Source organism: Heptranchias perlo, unplaced genomic scaffold, assembly GCF_035084215.1.
Source record: "Heptranchias perlo isolate sHepPer1 unplaced genomic scaffold, sHepPer1.hap1 HAP1_SCAFFOLD_56, whole genome shotgun sequence".
In the NCBI taxonomy this organism is placed as follows: domain Eukaryota; kingdom Metazoa; phylum Chordata; class Chondrichthyes; order Hexanchiformes; family Hexanchidae; genus Heptranchias; species Heptranchias perlo.
This window is the reverse complement of record NW_027139581.1, coordinates 3,445,309-3,464,515: the sequence shown is the minus strand read 5'-3', so window position 1 is coordinate 3,464,515 and position 19,207 is coordinate 3,445,309. Positions and strand designations below refer to the sequence as shown.

At 44.5% G+C, this 19,207-nt stretch overlaps 5 non-coding genes across 5 annotated transcripts; all 5 read left to right on the top strand.

Moving 5' to 3' along the window:
- The first annotated feature begins 5,514 nt into the window (after positions 1–5,514).
- trnal-uaa (transfer RNA leucine (anticodon UAA)) lies at positions 5,515–5,597 on the top strand. The gene has a single exon. It is a non-coding gene; the product is annotated as a tRNA-Leu (tRNA).
- Positions 5,598–6,263: 666 nt separating this feature from the next.
- trnas-aga (transfer RNA serine (anticodon AGA)) lies at positions 6,264–6,345 on the top strand. The gene has a single exon. It is a non-coding gene; the product is annotated as a tRNA-Ser (tRNA).
- Positions 6,346–8,532: 2,187 nt separating this feature from the next.
- Positions 8,533–8,616, top strand: trnal-uaa (transfer RNA leucine (anticodon UAA)). Its single transcript has one exon. It is a non-coding gene; the product is annotated as a tRNA-Leu (tRNA).
- Positions 8,617–9,287: 671 nt separating this feature from the next.
- On the top strand, positions 9,288–9,369 carry trnas-aga (transfer RNA serine (anticodon AGA)). Its single transcript has one exon. It is a non-coding gene; the product is annotated as a tRNA-Ser (tRNA).
- Positions 9,370–12,281: 2,912 nt separating this feature from the next.
- Positions 12,282–12,363, top strand: trnas-aga (transfer RNA serine (anticodon AGA)). Its single transcript has one exon. It is a non-coding gene; the product is annotated as a tRNA-Ser (tRNA).
- The last annotated feature ends 6,844 nt before the right edge of the window (positions 12,364–19,207 follow it).

Here is a 19,207-nt window from a genome sequence, read left to right as displayed (position 1 = left end):
AGGGTGTAACTGGTAGGATAGATAAGAGGGAACCAGTGGATGTGGTGCATTATGATTTTCAGAAGGCCTTTGAGAAACTCCCACATAAGAGGTTCGTGTACAAACTTAAATCACATGGGATTGGGGTTAATATACTGGCATGGATTGAAAATTGGTTAACAGACAGGAAACAGAGAGTAGGAATAAATGGGTCCTTTTCGGGGTTGCAGGTGGCAACTAGTGAGGTACCGCAGGGATCCGTTCTTTGGTCCCCTGATTTGGATGAGGCAACCAAATGTAATATTTCCAAGTTTGCTGATGATACTAAACTAGGTGGGATGGTGAGTTGTGAGGATGATGCAAAGAGGCTTCAAGGCGATTGAGACAAGTTGATTGAGTGGGCAAATACATGGCAGATGCAGTATAACGTGGATAAATGTGAAGTTATCCACTTCGGATGGAAAAACAGAAAGGCAGAGTATTATTTAAATTGTGATAGATTGGGAAACGTTGATGTACAAAAGGACCTGGGTGTCCTTGTACACCAATCACTGAAAGGAAGCATGCAGGTGCAGCAAGCAGTTAGGAAGTCAAATGGTATGTTGGCCTTCATTGCAAGTGGATTTGAGTACAGGAGAAAAGATGTCTCACTGCAGTTTTCAGGGCCTTGGTGAGACCACACCTGTTTGTGTGCAGTTTTGGCCTCCTTACCTAAGAAAGGATATACTTGCCACGGAGGGAGTGCAGCGAAGTTTCACCGGATTGATTCTTGGGATAGCAGCACTGATGTATGAGGAGATATTCGGTCGACTAAGCCTGTATTCACCATAGTTTAGAAGAAAAAGAGGGGATCTCATTGAAACGTATAAAGCTCTGACAGGGCGAGACAGGCTGGATGCAAGGACGATGTTTACCCTGGCTGGGGAGTCCAGAACGAGGGGTCACAGGCTATGAAACGGAGCAGGACATTTAGGACTGAGATGAGGAGAAATTTCTTCATTCAGAGGGTGGTGAACCAATGGAATTATCTACCCAGAAGGCTGTGGAGTCCATGTCACTGAAAATATTTAAGAAGGACATTGATAGATTTCTAGACACAGAAGGCATGAAGGGGTATGGGGAGAGAGCGGGAATATGGTATTGAGATAAAGAATCAGCCATGATCATATTGAATGGCGGAGCAGGCTCGAAGGGCCGAATGGTCTACTCCTGCTCCTATTTTCTTTGTTTCTATGTTTCGATGTAAAAAGTAAGAGAGTAGCAAAAGTAAACGTTGGTCCCTTACAGGCTGAGACAGGAGAAATTATAATAGGTAATCAGGAAGAAGCAGATACGTTAAACAAATATTTTTTTCTCTGTTTTCACAGTGGAAGACACTAAAAGCACAACAAAAATAATGGGGAACCAGGGGGTAAATGAGAGGAAGGAACTTAATACAATTAATATCACTGGAGAAAAAGTACTGGACAAACTAATGGGACTAAAAGCCGACAAATCCCCTGAACCTGATGGCCAACATCCGTGAGTTCGAAAAGAGGTGGCTGCAGAGATAGTGGATGCATCGGTTATGAGCTTCCCAAAATCTCTAGATTCTGGAATGGTCCCAGTGGATTGGAATGCAGCAAATGTTATCCCGCTTTTCAAGAAGGGAGGGGGAGAAAAAACAAGGAACGACAGGCCAATTAGCCTGACCTCTTGCTGTCGGGAATATGCTGGAATCCATTATTAAGGAAGTGTTAACAGGGCACTTAGAACATCATAATATGATTCGGCAGAGTCAACATGGTTTAATGAAAGGGAAATCGTGTTTGACAAATTTATTAGAGTTTTTTGAGGATGCAACTGGCAGGATAGATAAAGGTGAACCAATGGATGTCGTACATTTGGATTTTCAAAAGACATTCGATAAGATGCCACATCAAAGGTTGTTGCACAATGTAAGGGTTCATGGAGTTGGGATAATCCATTAGCACGGATAGAGGATTGGTTAACGGACAGAAAATAGAGTGCGGATAAATGGGTCATTTTCAGGTTGGCAGGCTGTAACTAGTGGGGTACCGCAAGGATCGGAGCTTGGGCCTCAGCTATTTACAATCTATATCAATGGCTTAGATGAACAGACCGAGTGTAATGCATCCAAGTTTGCTGATGATACAAAGCTAGGTGGGAAAGTAAGCTGTGAGGAGGACACAAAGAGTCTGCAAAGGGATATAGACAGGCTAAGTGAATGGGTAACAAGGTGCCAGGTGGAGTATGATGTGGGGAAATGTGAGGTTTTACAATTCGGTATGAAAAATAGAAAAGCAAAATATTTTTATATGTTGAGAAATTAGTAACATTTGGTGTTCAGGAAGAATTGGGTGTCCTCCAACAAGAAACACAAAAAGTGATTATGCAGGTGCAGCAAGCAATGAGTAAGGCAAACGGCATGTTGGCGTTTATTGCAAGGGGGTTGGAGTACAAGAGTAAGGAAGTCTTACTGTAGTTGTGCAGGGCATTGGTGAGACCTCACCTGTAGTACTGCGCACAGTTTTGGTCTCCTTATCTAAGGAGGGATATACTTGCCTTTGAGGCGGTGCAACGAAGGTTCACTAGATTAATTCCTGGGGTGAGAGGTTTGTCCTATGAAGAGAGGTTGAGTAGAATGGGACTATACTTTCTGGAGTTCAGAAGAATGAGAGGTGATTTCATTGGAACATATAAGATTCTGAGGGCGCTTGACAGGGTACATGCCGAGAGGCTGATTTCTCTGGCTGGAGAGTCGAGAAGTAGGGGGCATAGTCTCAGGGTAAGGGGTCGGCCATTCAAGACTGAGATGAGGAGGAATTTCTTCACGCAGAGGGTTGTGAATCTGAGGAATTCTCAACCCCAGAGGGCTGTGGATGCTGAGTCATTCAATATATTCAAGACTGAGATCGATAATTTTTTGGACTCTCGGGGAATCAAGGGATATTTGGATCGGGCGGGAAGTGGAGTTGAGGTCGAAGATCAACCATGATCTTATTGAATGGCGGTGCAGGTTCGAGGGGCCCAGTAGCCTACTCCTGCTCCTATTTTATGTTCTTATGCCCTTATATTGCTTCATGCTTTATTTAAAAAATTTAAATAAGTGACTTGATTCCCAAACAGAATTAAAACGATGGGATTCTTGTCATTCTCCAGTGATTTGAACCGGCCATTCCATATCCAGACCCAGTGCTACCATGAGGCTATCAATGTCTGTTCATGGATTTCCAAGTGTCTTATATATAATTCGTGTTGGAGAGAATGTTCCTGTCACGTTTTCAACATTGGAATCTGTGTATTCAGAGAGAAAAATCCACGCGGAAGACCAGGATTCAATTCCCCGACAGGGAGGTTACACTTTTGCTGTCTTTAATAGATTCACTTTCATTTCTCTTGTAATTTACCTGTAATATTGGATGCGGAAAATACACTGAAAGACAAACTCGGACCATCCCGCTTTCCACAATTTAATTTCACTGATATTCCAGCGATTTTAAAAGCTGCTCTCTGCCTCACCCTTCACCTCGATATCAGAACCAACAGTTCATCTGTTTTTTGGTGATATTGTTTGAGGAAAGATTATCGTCCAGGTTTCCAGCCATGCGCACTGCAAGGTCCCACAAACCGCAATGACAAAGTAACAGGTACATAATGCAGATGGGAAACGAGTGGAATTGAGCAGTATGAAAGTGTAACGGGATTAAATTAAAGAGCTGCCTGGAGTGGGGTTCACCCGGTTGTGAACCAATTGGATCTTAAGTCCTTAACCGCTCGGCCTGGTGCTTAATGACACTTTATTTATCTTTCCACGGGCAACTGGTGAAAGAAGATGAACGACCACTTTTCCATCTCTTTGTTGGATCATGTCCAGAGTCAAATTATGTGAGGAACGCGGGAGAGAGTGAGGGAGAGAAAGAAAGAGACAGAGACCCCTTCAGAAAAACGGAGAAAATGTGTGGCGCGCGCACACACCAACACACACACCCAAACAGACATAAACACATCGGGTGACTCAAACACACAGAGAGAGACAGACTATCGGTCATTTGGCACATTCTTTGTTCTATTTCTGTCGTCGATTTCGTGAAATCTTGCAGATCAATTCCAACGCGCATTAAACTCGAAGTGTTCAAAGCCGTGCATTTTTAATTCACTGAAGAATGAGAAGTTTGCTGCATGTTCAACCGCTGATAATGGCATCCGCAGTCGGCAGGATCCGTACCTTCGCGGAAAGATCCCAATGGATTTCCAATCCATCGCTTTAACCACTCGGGGATACTCAGCACCATCTCAACACATCGACAAGCATGGAGGCGTGGGGTTAAAATATTAGACTAAAAATCCAACGGGTTTATACCCGCGTGGGTTAGAAACCCATTTCTGATAACTGTTATTTCCGTTACATTTTGATACTGCTCATTGAAACTCTTATTCCATCTGCCTCATGCACCTGTTACTCTGTCATTGCTGTTTGTGGGGCCTTGCTGGTCGCAAATTTCCAAACCTGGACGATAATGAACTCCACCAAAAAGCAGATGAACTGACCATCCTTTTCATTGCTGGATGTGAGATCTTTCTGGTGAATCTCCTCTCCGCCCTTTCCGATGTCTTTCTCTCTCTGTCCCTCACCACCACACCAACGAAGAACTGGCACAGGACGAAAAGTGAAGCTTTTGAAGGCAGCAAAAGTTCCACTTTCGGTCGGGGAATTGAACCGCGGGTGTTCGAGTTACAGGCGAGGATACTCACCACAATACTAACGAGGAGTTGGTGTAATCTGGTGATGGACACTCACCACAGATGGCGTTGGACACCCTTCAAATTTCAGTGAATCTATTTTGAACATTTATTTGATGACAATTTTCGAAACTTCCTTCTTCAACTAACACCAACAAAACGCAGATTAACTGGCCATTCATTTCATTGTTGTATGTGGGATATTTCTCGCAAACCTCCTCTGCGCCCTCATCAGTGCCTCTCTCACTCTCCGTCTCTCTTCCTGTGTCTCGCTCTCTGTTTCTCTTTCTTTCTGTTTCTCTCTCTCTCTCTCTCTCTGTTGCGGGCTGCTGAATCAGCCCGGGATTGCTCACAGCTCGATTCTGCGTCTTCATTTCTTGCACATTATTCGGGTTCTGCCATCGAGGTGAAGAGTGAGGCAGAGAGCAGGTTTTAAAATCGCTGGAATATCAGTGAAATTAAATTGTGGAAAGTGGGATGGTCGGAGTTCGACTTTCAGTGTATTTTCCACATCAAATATTGGAGATAAATGAAAGTGAAGCTTTTAAAGGCAGAAACACCGTGACTTCGACATTGGAGAATTGAACCCTGATCAACCGCGTGACAGATGGGGATATTCAACACGACACCAACGTGGAATTGGCGTGAGCAGTTGATGGACATTCCCCACAGATGGCGTCAGACACGCTTCAAATTTCATTGAATCCATTCCAACCATTTATTTGATGACAAAGAAAAGCGTAGAAGAAGTGACACTCAAGTACATTACATACAGAACACGATTCTGAGAAGACCAGGATGGCCGAGTGGTTAAGGCGTTGGACTTAAGATCCAATGGGTTTATACCCACGTGGGTTCGAACCCCACTCCTGGTAGTTGTTACATTTTGATACTGATCATTGACTCTCTTTTGCAATTTGCATCACAGAATCAGAGAAAGGTGACAGAACGGAAGGAGGACTTTTGGCCCATCGTGTCCGTGCCGGCTCCATGCAAGACCAATCCAGCTGGTCCCACTACCCCTCCCTATCCCCCTTGCAATGCACTTTTTTTTCCGTTCAAGTACTTATCCCTTTCCGTTTTGAAAGCCATCATTGAATCTGCCTCTATCAGCCACTTCGGGATGCTGAATTCGACCGGGTCTCTTCACAACGCGACTCGGGGCTTTTCATTTCTTGCTCATTATTGTGGTTCTGACTTCGAAGTGACGCGGAGAGTGAGATTTAAAATCGCTGAAATATAAGTGAAATTACATTGTGGAAAGTGGGATTGTCCGAGTTCGTTTATCAGTCTTTTTATCACACGTCCGATGTTCGAGATAAATGATATCTTGAAAGGCAGAAGAAGTTCATCGTCCAGGTGTATTTGAAGCCAGGTCGACCATGTAATAGGTCGGGATACCCACCACTTTCCAAACGAGCAACGAGCGTGAACAACCGACCCCCTGACCGACGGTTGATACCGACTCCAGTTCTGCGGCTCGGTGTCGCAGAGCGCTGGATTATTACGATTTTAAGTGAGCAGCATTGTGCTTTTAGCAAGTAGTCGTGGCCGAGTGGTTAAGGCGATGGACTAGAAATCCATTGGGATTTCTCCTCGCGGGTTCGAATCCTGCCGACTGCGGTTTAGAGTTACCATTTTGTCATTTAATCTCTGCGTTTCAACCGATCCGAGTGTGTGCAAAATGAAAATCCATTGTCAAGAAGTCGGAGCAGGACATTCGCGGACTCATCATACAATCTAGAATAGTCAACATGGTTTTATGAATGGGAAATCGTGTCTGACAATTTTATTAGAGTTATTTGAGGAAGTAACGATCAGGGTGGATAAAGGGTAACCAATGGATGCAGTATATTTGGATTTCCAAAAGGCATTCGATAAGGTGCCACATAAAAGGTGATATCCCTGCTGCTTGTTGTTCTCCACGCTTGCACACACCCGTGCCTTCTGCCGCTTCCTGCCACTGCTTCTGACCTTTACCACGCAGAGAATAACAGGCACAAGATAAGAGCTCATAGATTGGGGGTTTGCTAACTCACAGAAAACAAAGAGTCGGGATTAAAGGTCATTTTCAAAATGGCATTCGGTAACTGACGGATGCCGCAGGGATCAGTGCTCGGGCCTCAATTATTTACAATATGTATCAATGACTTGCATGAAGGCACAGAGTGTATTGTTGCCAAATTTGCTGATGATACGAAAATAGGTGGAAAAGCAAGTTGCGAGGGTGACACAAAGGGATATTGACAGGTTCAGCGAATGGGCAAAAATTTGGCAGATGGAATATAAGGTGGGAAAATGTGAAGTCATCCACTTTGGCAGGAACAATAAAAAAGCAAAATATTATTTCAACGGAGAAATACTACAAAATGCTGCAGTACAGAGGGATCTGGGTGTCATCGTACATGAAACACAAAAAGTCACCATGCAGGTGCAGCAGGTAATCCAGATGGCGAACGAAATATTGGACTATTGAGAGAAAGAAGAAGAAAATATTGACCATTTAATGATTCAACCGGAGCCGTTTTCCTGGGAGTCGGTTTTGAAAAAGGACACAGGCTCAATTTGTTCCAATCTGTTTCCTTCTTTGACCCTGTGATTCTCAAATCTGCGGGTATTGGACAGATGGAGGGAGAGAGACTGACACAGACTCAGACAGACCGAGAGAGTCTCTTTCTGTCCCAGTGTCTCTCTCTCTTTCTGAGTGTCTCTCTTTCCCACTCTTTTCTTCGCACCCCACATCACTTTATTCTGGATCTTAACTAACAGAGAGATGGAAATGTGAACAGTGAGTCTTCTTTCAACAGTGGCCCGTGGAAAGTGAAACAAACTGTCATCAAATAGGTCATTTCATTAAAAGTTAAAGCTGGAAACAGGTACGGACGGGGATCGAGCTCGCGCTTTTCTATTATAATGAGACCAACGCTTTTCCAATTGGCCACCGCACCCCACGAGTCAAACACGGATGATAATGTTCTTCATCGGGTGAAGTCAGATCAACAGCTTTTAGCAACTGATTGCGACAATCGACTGATTGAGGAGCATTGGATTTCGACTATTCCGCCTGAACTAATAATTTCATGACAGTTCATTTCACGGGCCATTGTGGAAAGATTCACAGAGAGAGAGATAGAAAGAGACAGAGAGAGAAAACGAGGGAGAGAGATGGAGACATGGGGAGAGAGAGATAGAGAGACCTTAACAGAGAGTTTTAAAATCGTTGGAGTATCAGTGAGATTAAATTTTGGAAAGTGGGATGGTCCGAGTTAGTCTTTCAATGTTTTTTCCACATCAAATATTGGAAATAAATTCCTTTCTGTATGTCTCTCTCTCTCTATTTTGAGCTGCTGAATTAGCCCGGGTCTGCAAACAGCTCGATTCTGCGGATTTATAACTTGCACATTATTAGTGTTCTGAAATCGAGGTGAAGAGTGAGGCAGAGAGCAGGTTTTAAAATCGCTGGAATATCAGTGAAATTAAATTGTGGAAAGTCGGATGGTCCGAGTTCGACTTTCAGTGTATTTTCCACATCAAATAGTGGAGATCAATGAAAGTGAAGCTTTTAAAGGCAGAAACACCGGGATTTCGACATTGGAGAATTGAACGCTGATCAACCGCGTGACAGATGGGGATATTCAGCACAACACGAACGAGGAACTGGCGTGAGCAGTTGATGGACACTCCCCACTGTTGGCGTTGGACACGCTTCAAATTTCATTGAATCCATTCCAACCATTTCTTTGATGACAAACAAAACCGTAAAAGAAGTGACTCTCAAGCACATTACACATAGAGCAACATTATGAAAGGACCAGGATGGCCGAGTGGTTAAGGCGTTGGATTTAAGATCCGATGGTTTTATACCCGCGTGGGGTCCGAACCCCACTCCTGGTAGGTGCGGTTTGCGTTACATTTTGATACTGATCATTGACTCTCTTTTGCCATTTGCATCACAGAATCAGAGAAAGGTGACAGCACGGAAGGAGGCCTTTTGGTCCATCGTGTCCGTGCCGGCTTTATGCAAGACCAATCCAGCTAGTCCCACTCCCCCGCGCTATCCCTCTAGCACTGCAACCTTTTTCCTTTCAAGTACTTATCCCGTTCCGTTTTGAAAGCCATCATTGAATCTGCCTCCATCAGCCACTCGGGATGCTGAATTAGCCCGGGTCTGTTCACAACGCGACTCTGCCTTTCATTTCTTGCTCATTATTGTGGTTCTGACATCGAGGTGACGCGGAGAGTGAGATTTAAAATCGCTGAAATATCAGTGAAATTAGATTGTGGAAAGTGGGATTGTCCGAGTTCGTTCATCAGTCTTTTTATCACACGTCCAATGTTGGAGATAAATGATATCTTTGAAGGCAGAAGAAATTCATCGTCCAGGTGTATTTGAAGCCAGGTCGACCAAGTAATAGGTAGGGATACCCACCACGATCCAAACGAGCAACGAGCGTGAACAACCGACCCCCTCACCGACGGTTGATACCCACACCAGTTCTGCGGCTCGGTGTCGCAGAGCGCTGGATTATTACGATTTTAAGTGAGCAGCATTGTGCTTTTAGCAAGTAGTCGTGGCCGAGTGGTTAAGGCGATGGACTAGAAATCCATTGGGGTTTCCCCGCGCAGGTTCGAATCCTGCCGACTACTGTTTAGAGTTATCCTTTTATCTCTGCGTTTCAACCGATACGAGTGTGTGCAAAATGAAAATCCATTGTCAAGAAGTCGGAGCAGGACATTCGTGGACTCATCATACAATCTAGAATAGTCAACATGGTTTTATGAATGGGAAATCGTGTCTGACAATTTTATTCGAGTTATTTGAGGAAGTAGCGATCAGGGTGGATAAAGGGGAACCAATGGATGCAGTATATTTGGATTTCCAAAAGGCATTCGATAAGGTGCCACAGAAAAGGTGATATCCCTGCTGCTTGTTATTCTCCACGCTTGCACACACCCGTGCCTTCTGCCGCTTCCTGCCACTGCTTCTGACCTTTACCACGCAGAGAATAACAGGCACAAGATAAGAGCTCATAGTTTGGGGGTTTGCTCACTAACAGAAAACAAAGAGTTGGGATTAAAGGGTCATTTTCAAAATGGCAATCGGTAACTGATGGGTGCCGCAGGGCTCAGTGTTGGGGCCTCAAGTATTTACAATATATATCAATGACTTGGATGAAGGGACAGAGTGCATTGTGGCCAAATTTGCTGATGATACGAAAATAGGTGGAAAAGCAAGTTGCGAGGGTGACACACAGTATCTACAAAGGGATATTGACAGTTTTAGCGAATGGGCAAAAATTTGGCAGATGGAATATAAGGTGGGAAAATGTGAATTCATCCACTTTGGCTGGAAAAATAAAAAAGCAAAATATTATTTCAATGGAGAAATACTACAAAATGCTGCAGTACAGAGGGATCTGGGTATCATCGTGCATGAAACACAAAAATTCAAAATACAGGTGCAGCAGGTGATCCAGAAGGCAAACGGAATATTGAGAGAAAGACAGAGAAACCATTGACCATTTTACGATTCAACCGGAGCCGTTTTCCTGGGAGTCGGTTTTGAAACAGGACACAGGGACAATGTGTTCCAATCTGTTTCCTTCTTTGACCCTGTGATTTTCAAATCTGCGGGTATTGGACAGATGGAGCGAGAGAGACTGACACAGACTCAGACAGACCGAGAGAATCTCTTTCTGAGTGTCTCTCTTGATCATTCTTTCCCTCGCACCCCACATCACTTTATTCTGGATCTCAACGAACAGAGAGATGAAAATGTGAACAGTGAGTCTTCTTTCAACAGTGGCCCGTGGAAAGTGAAACAAACTGTCATCAAATTGATCATTTCATTAATATTTGAAGCTGAAAACAGGTACGGACGCGGATCGAACCCGCGCGGTTTTGTTTAGCAAACCGATGCTTCGTCACTTGGCCACCGCACCCCTCGATCGATAACGGGATAATAATGCTCTTCATCGGGTGAAGTCAGATCAACAGCTTTCAGCAACTGATTGCGACAATCGACTGATTGAGGAGCAATGGATTTCGACTTTTCCGCCTGAAGTCATAATTTCATGACAGTTCATTGAACGGGCCATTGTGGAAAGATTCACAGAGAGAGAGATAGAAAGAGACAGAGAGAGAAAACGAGGGAGAGAGATGGAGACATGGGGAGAGAGAGATAGAGAGACCTTAATAGAGAGTTTTAAAATCGTTGGAGAATCAGTGAGATTAAATTTTGGAAAGTGGGATGGTCCGAGTAAGTCTTTCAATGTTTTTTCCACATCAAATATTCGAATATAAATTCCTTTCTGTCTGTCTCTCTCTCTCTATTTAGAGCGGCTGAATTAGCCCGGGTCTGCAAACAGCTCGATTCTGCGTATTCATAACTTGCACATTATTAGTGTTCTGAAATCGAGGCGAAGAGTGAGGTAGAGAGCAGGTTTTAAAATCGCTGGAATATCAGTGAAATTAAATTGTGGAAAGTCGGATGGTCCGAGTTCGACATTCAGTGTATTTTCCACATCAAATAGTGGAGATAAATGAAAGTGAAGCTTTTAAAGGCAGAAACACCGGGACTTCGACATTGGAGAATTGAACGCTGATCAACCGCGTGACAAATGGGGATATTCAGCACAACACGAACGAGGAACTGGCGTGAGCAGTTGATGGACACTCCCCACAGATGGCGTTTGACACGCTTAAATTTCATTGAATCCATTCCAACCATTTATTTGATGACAAAGGAAAGCGTAGAAGAAGTGACACTCAAGTACATTACACATAGAGCAAGATTGTAAAAGGACCAGGATGGCCGAGTGGATAAGGCGTTAGATTTAAAATCCCATGGGTTTCTACCCGCGTGGATTCGAGCCCCACTTGTGGTTGATGCTGTTTCCGTTATATTTTGATACTGATCATTGACTCTCTTTTGCCATTTGAATCACAGAATCAGAGAAAGGTGACAGCACGGAAGGAGGCCTTTTGGCCCATCGTGTCCGTGCCGGCTCCATGCAAGACCAATCCAGCTGGTCCCACTACCCCGCCCTATCCCCCGAGCACTGCAATTTTTTTTCCTTTCAAGTACTTATCCCGTTCCGTTTTGAAAGCCATCATTGAATCTGCCTCCATCAGCCACTTCGGGATGCTGAATTAGCCCGGGTCTGTTCACAACGCGACTCTGCCTTTCATTTCTTGCTCATTATTGTGGTTCTGACATCGAGGTGACGCGGAGAGTGAGATTTAAAATCGCTGAAATATCAGTGAAATTAGATTGTGGAAAGTGGGATTGTCCGAGTTCGTTTATCAGTGTTTTTTCACACGTCCAATTTTGGAGATAAATGAAAACTTTAAATGTCGTAGAAGTTCATCGTCCAGGTGTATTTTAAGCCAGGTCGACCATGTAATAGGTCGGGATACCCACCACTATACAAACGAGTAACTTGCGTGAACAATCGACCCCCTGACCGACGGCTGACACCGACACCAGTTCTGCTGTTCTGTGTCGCAGAGCGCTGGATTATTGCGATTTTAAGTGAGCAGCATTGTACTTTTAGCAAGTAGTCGTGGCCGAGTGGTTAAGGCGATGGACTAGAAATCCATTGGGGTCTCCCCGCGCAAGTTCGAATCCTGCCGACTACGGTCCAGAGTTTTCTTTTCCGACCTTTCATCTCTGCGTTTCAACCGATCCGAGTGTGTGTCAAATGAAAATGTTCGAATCCATTATTAAGAAGTAGGAGCAGGACATTCGCGGACTCATGATACAATCTCGAATAGTCAACATGGTTTTATGAATGGGAAATCGTGTCTGAAAATTTTATTGGAGTTCTTTGAGGAAGTAACGATCAGGGTGGATAAAGGGGAACCAATGGATGCAGTATATTTGGAGTTCCAAAAGGCATTCGAAAACGTGCCATATAAAAGGTGGTATCCCTGCTGCTTGTTATTCTCCACGCTTGCACCCACCCGTGCCTTCTGCCGCTTCCTGCCACTGCTTCTGACCTTTACCTCGCAGAGAATAACAGTCACAAGATAAGAGTTCATAGAACATAAGAACATAAGAAATTGGAGCAGGAGTAGGCCAATCGGCCCCTCGAGCCTGCTCCGCCATTCAATAAGATCATGGCTGATCTGATCCCAACCACAAATCTAAAGAACACAAGAAGTCGGAGCAGGACCCGGCCACATAGCCCCTGGGCCCTCTCCGCCACCCACAGGGCATTGACCGATCCGAACTCAGCTTCATGTCCAATTTCCTGCCCGCTCCCCATAACCCCTAATTCCCTTTACTTCTAGGAAACTGTCTATTTCTGTTTTAAATTTATCTAATGATGTAGCTTCCACAGCTTCCTGGGGCAGCAAATTCCACAGACCTACCACTCTCTGAGTGAAGAAGTTTCTCCTCATCTCAGTTTTGAAAGAGCAGCCCCTTATTCTAAGATTATGCCCCCTAGTTCTAGTTTCACCCATCTTTGGGAACATCCTTACTGCATCCACCCGATCAAGACCCTTCACAATCTTATATGTTTCAATAAGATCGCCTCTCATTCTTCTGAACTCCAATGAGTAGAGTCCCAATCTACTCAACCTCTCCTCATATGTCCGCCCCCTCATCCCCGGGATTAACCGAGTGAACCTTCTTTGTACTGCCTCGAGAGCAAGTATGTCTTTTCTTAAGTATGGAGACCAAAACTGTATGCAGTATTCCAGGTGCGGTCTCACCAATACCTTATATAACTGCAGCAATACCTCCTTGTTTTTATATTCTATCCCCCTAGCAATAAAAGCCAACATTCCGTTGGCTTTCTTGATCACCTGCTGCACCTGCATACCAACTTTTTGATTTTCTTGCACTAGGACCCCCAGATCCCTTTGTACTGCAGTACTTTCCAGTCTCTCGCCATTAAGAAAATAACTTGCTCTCTGATTTTTCCTGCCAAAGTGCATAACCTCACATTTTCCAATATTATATTGCATCTGCCAAATCTCCGCCCACTCACCCAGCCTGTCTATATCCCCTTGCAGGTTTTTTATGTCCTCCTCACTCTCTACTTTCCCTCCCATCTTTGTATCATCTGCAAATTTTGATATGTTGCACTCGGTCCCCTCCTCCAAATCGTTAATATAGATTGTAAAGAGTTGGGGACCCAGCACCGACCCCTGTGGAACACCACTGGTTACTGGTTGCCAGTCCGAGAATGAACCATTTATCCCAACTCTCTGCTTCCTGTTCGATAACCAATCCTCCACCCATGCCAGAATATTACCCCCAATCCCCTGATTTTTTATCTTAAGTAATAATCTTTTATGTGGCACCTTGTCGAATGCCTTCTGGAAGTCTAAATACACTATGTCCACTGGTTCCCCTTTATCCACCCTATACGTTATATCCTCGAAGAACTCAAGCAAATTTGTCAGACATGACTTCCCCTTCATAAAGCCATGCTGACTTTGTCCTATTAAATTATGCTTATCTAAATGTTCCGTTACTGTCTCCTTAATAATAGACTCCAAAATTTTACCCACCACAGATGTTAAGCTAACTGGCCTATAATTTCCAGCCTTCTGCCTACTACCCTTTTTAAATAACGGTGTTACATTAGCAGTTTTCCAATCTGCCGGGACCTCTCCTGAGTCCAGGGAATTTTGGAAAACTATCACCAAAGCATCCACAATCCCTACTGCCACTTCCCTCAAGACCCTAGGATGGAAGCCATCAGGTCCAGGGGATTTATCCGCCTTGAGTCCCATTATTTTACTGAGTACCATCTCCTGAGTGATTTTAATCGTATTTAGCTCCTCCCCCCCGAGAGTCCCCTGTTTGTCCAGTGTTGGGATATTCTTAGTGTCCTCTACTGTAAAGACTGAAACAAAATATTTGTTCAGCATTTTTGCCATCTCCATGTTTCCCACCATTAATTTCCCGGTCTCATCCTCTAAGGGACCTATGTTTGCCTTAGCCACCCTTTTTCTTTTTATATAACTATAGAAACTCTTGCTATCTGTTTTTATATTTTTTGCTAATTTCTTTTCATAATCTAACTTCCCTTTCTTAATCAATCCTTTAGTTACTTTTTGCTGTCTTTTGAAGAATTCCCAATCTTCTATCCTCCCACTAAGTTTGGCTACCTTATATGTCCTTGTTTTTAGTCGGATACTATCCTTGATTTCTTTACTTAGCCACGGATGGCTGTCATTTCTTTTACACCCTTTTTTCCTCAGTGGAATATATTTATTTTGAAAGTTGTAAAATAACTCCCTAAATGAACACCACTGCTCATGTACCGTCTTACCCTTTAATCTATTTTCCCAGTCCACGTTAATCAATTCCGCTCTCATACCATCATAGTCTCCTTTATTCAAGCTCAGTACGCTTGTTTGAGAATCAACCTTCTCACCCTCTAATTGGATATGGAATTCAACCATGTTGTGGTCGCTCGTTCCAAGGGGATCCTTAACTAGGACATTATTAATTAATCCTGACTCATTACACAGGACCAGGTCCAAGGTTGCCTGCCCCCTTGTAGGATCAGTTACATACTGCTCAAGAAATCCATCCCTGATGCATTCAATGAACTCGTCCTCAAGGCTGCTCTGCCCAATTTGATTTGTCCAGTTAATATGATAATTAAAATCCCCCATAATTATGGCTGTTCCCTTATTACATGCCCCGACTATCTCCTGATTAATACTTCTTCCATCAGAGTTGCGACTATTAGGAGGCCTATATACTACGCCCACTAATGTTTTTTTTTCCCTTATTATTCCTTATCTCCACCCAAACTGTTTCATTATCTTGATGCTTTGTCCCAATATCATTTCTCTGTATTACATCGATTGGGGATTTGCTAACTAACAGAAAACAAAGAGTCGGGATTAAAGGGTTATTTTCAAAATGGCAATCGGTAACTGATGGGTGCCGCAGGGATCAGTGCTGGGGCCTCAACTATTTACAATATATATCAATGACTTGCATGAAGGCACAGAGTGTATTGTTGCCAAATTTGCTGATGATACGAAAATAGGTGGAAAAGCAAGTTGCGAGGGTGACACAAAGGGATATTGACAGGTTAAGCGAATGGGCAAAACTTTGGCAGATGGAATATAAGGTGGGAAAATGTGAAGTCATCCACTTTGGAAGGAACAATAAAAAAGCAAAATATTATTTCAACGGAGAAATACTACAAAATGCTGCAGTACAGAGGGATCTGGGTGTCATCGTACATGAAACACAAAAAGTCACCATGCGGGTGCAGCAAGTAATCCAGAAGGCAAACGGAATATTGGACGATTGAGAGAAAGACACTCACACAGAAAAGCTGAGAAAAAATGAGACACACACACATTACACCCAGAGGCACGGTCGTTCTTGGTGACCGTCTGTTGCAGCGCGATGGATGGTTGCAATTTTAAGTGAGCAGAATTTAGCTGAGCTCTCGCAGACGTGGCCGAGTTGTTTCGGGCGATGGATAAAAAATTCAATGGGGTGTCCCCGTGCAGGTTCAGAGCTTTGTTTTCAGACCCTTCACGTCTGCGTTTCAACCGACATGTGTGTGTCTGTCTGTCAGTGTGTGTACCTGTGTGTTTGAGTATCTATCTGTGTATCAGTGTCTGCTGAGTCAGCGTGTGTGTATTGTGTCTGTCCCTGTGTGTCTCACTTATTCAACGCTTTTCAGAGTGTCTCTCTGTCACTCTTTCCCCCGCTCCCCACATCATTTCATTCTGGACTTTGACTAACAAAGAGATGGAATATGTGAAAGACAAGCCTTCATTCAACACATTGTGAGCTAGTTGCCAAGACTGATGCCCACTGAGCGACGGCTGATAACTATACCAGTCATGCGGCTCTGCGTCAATTGTTTGTCCGATTACGCTGGTGTGAAGCGCCTTGGGGCGTTTTGCTGCGTTAAAGACTCGATATCAATGCCAATTTTTGTTGTGGGCAATTGTGATTGCATCAAACTGAGAGAGTCGAGGGGAGAGCTGCAGCGCCACCACTGGAGACGATTGGTATTGCAGGCATCTCCTGTTTTGTGAGTTTCACCGGCCTCCCTCTTCTCAGACCCCTTGATCACCTTGTCCGGTTCCCGGTTTGGGAACCTCTGCTCTGCTCAGCTCTCTGGTGGGGTGGGGCTTGAAACCACAATCTTCAGACTCAAAGGCCAGAGTGGAGCAGATTAGAGAGATCTGAGATTCGCTGGAATATCAGTGCAATTAATTTCTGGAAGGTGGGAACATTTTATCAATAGATTTTCTGCATCCAATATTGCAGATAAATGGCCGGAAACATAAAAGTGAGACTTTTAATGCCACAATTGAACCTCGGTCTTCCGCGTGCTCCCACTAACGGAGAACTGATGCACGAAGTGAATGTCCTTTCACCACAGGTGGTCTGAGACATGTTGTATGTTCCAGTGAATCTTTTTAAACTGTTTATTCGATGATAGTTTGTTTAACTTTCCACGGGTCTCTGTTGAAAGAGGTCTTACATTTCACAATTCCATCACTTTGTTGGTCAAGGTACAGAGCAAAATGATGTGGGGAGCAGGGGAAAAAATGACAGGGAGAAAGAAAGACTGCGAGACACTCAGAAAAGCGTGAAAGTGACACTCAGGCACGTTGCACACAAACTTTCCACGGGCCTCTGTTGAAAGAAAACTTACCGTTCACATTTCCATCTCTTTGTTAGTCAAGGTCCAGAATAAAGTGATGTGTGGAGCGCGGGAAAGAGTGACAGAGAGAGAGAGAAAGGCAGAGAAAGAGGAGACCCACTCAGAAAAGCTTAGAACAAGTGAGACAAACATACACATTACACACACAGGCCTAGTGAACCTTGGTGCCTGTGTGTTGCAGAGCGATGGGTCGTTCGCCATTTTAAGTGAGCAGGTTTTAGTTGAGGTGAAGTCGTTGTGCTGAAGGCAATGGACCAGAAATCTATTGGGGCCTCCCCGCAAGTTCGAATCCTGCCGACAACGGTTCACAGCTTTCTTTTCAAACCTTCCATATCTGCGTTTCAACCTACACGTGTGTGTCTGTCTGTCAGTGTGTGTAACTGGACGTGTGATTATCTATCTGTGTATCAGTGTCGGTTTGTACATGGCTGCGTGCGTGTGTGTCTCACAGCTGAGTGCAGTGGACACAACAAAAGCTACGGGCCCCGACAACATCCCGGCTGTAGTGCTGAAGTCTTGTGCACCAGAACTAGCGGCGCCTCCAGCCAAACTGTTCCAGTCCAGTTACAACACTGGCATCTACCCGACAATGTGGAAAATTGCCCAGGTATGTCCTGTCCATAAAAAGCCGGACACAACCAATCCGGCCAATTACCGCCCCATCAGTCTACTCTCAATCATCAACAAAGTGATGGAAGGTGTCGTCGACAGTGCTATCAAGCGGCACCTGCTCACCAATGCTCAGTTTGGGTTACGCCAGGACCACTCGGCTCCAGACCTCATTACAGGCTTTGTCCAAACGTGGACAAAAGAGCTGAATTCCAGAGATGGGGTGAGAGTGACTGCCCTTGACATCAAGGCAGCATTTGACCGAGTGTGGCACCAAGGAGCCCTCGTAAAATTGAAGTCAAAGGGAATCAGGGTGAAAACTCTCCAGTGGCTGAAGACATACCGAGCATAAAGGAAGATGGTCAGTGGTTGTCAAAGGCCAATCATCTCAGCCCCAGGACACTGCTGCAGAAGTTACTCAGGTCCATCCACCACCCTAAACATTCACTCCCTCCACCACCGGCGCACAGTGGCGACAGTGTGTATCATCTACAGGATGCACTGCAGCAACTCGCCAAGGCATCTTCGACAGCATCTCCCAAACCCGCGATCTCTACCACCTTGACGGACAAGGACAGCAGGCACATGGGAACAACACCACCTGCACGTTCCCCTCCAAGTCACACACCATCCCGACTTGGAAATATATCGCCATTCCTTCATCGTAGCTGGGTCAAAATCCTGGAACTCCCTTCCTAACAGCACTGTGGGAGAACCTTCACCACACGGACCACAACGGTTCAAGAAGGCGGCTCAACACCACCTTCTCAAGGGCAATTACGGATGGGCAATAAATGCTGGTCTTTCCAGCGACGCCCAGATCCCATGAACGAATAAAATAAAACAACTCGACTCTGCCTTCATTTCTTGCTCATTATTATGATTCTGTCATCGAGGTGACGCAGGGAGCAAGATTTAAAATCGCTGGAACATCAGTGTAATTATATTGTGGAAAGTGGGATAGTCCGAGTTAGTTTATCAGTGTTTTTTCACACATACAATGTTGAAGATAAATTGCAAGGGAAATGAAAGTGAAGCTTTTAAAGGCAATATTTCGTCGGGGAATTAAACCCCGGCCTCTCGCATAACACGCGGGGATATTCACCACTGTCCGAACGAGGAACTGGCGTGGGCTAATTAAGGACACTCACCACAGATGGCGTCAGACACGCTTCAGGTTTCAGTGAATCTATTTTAACCATTTA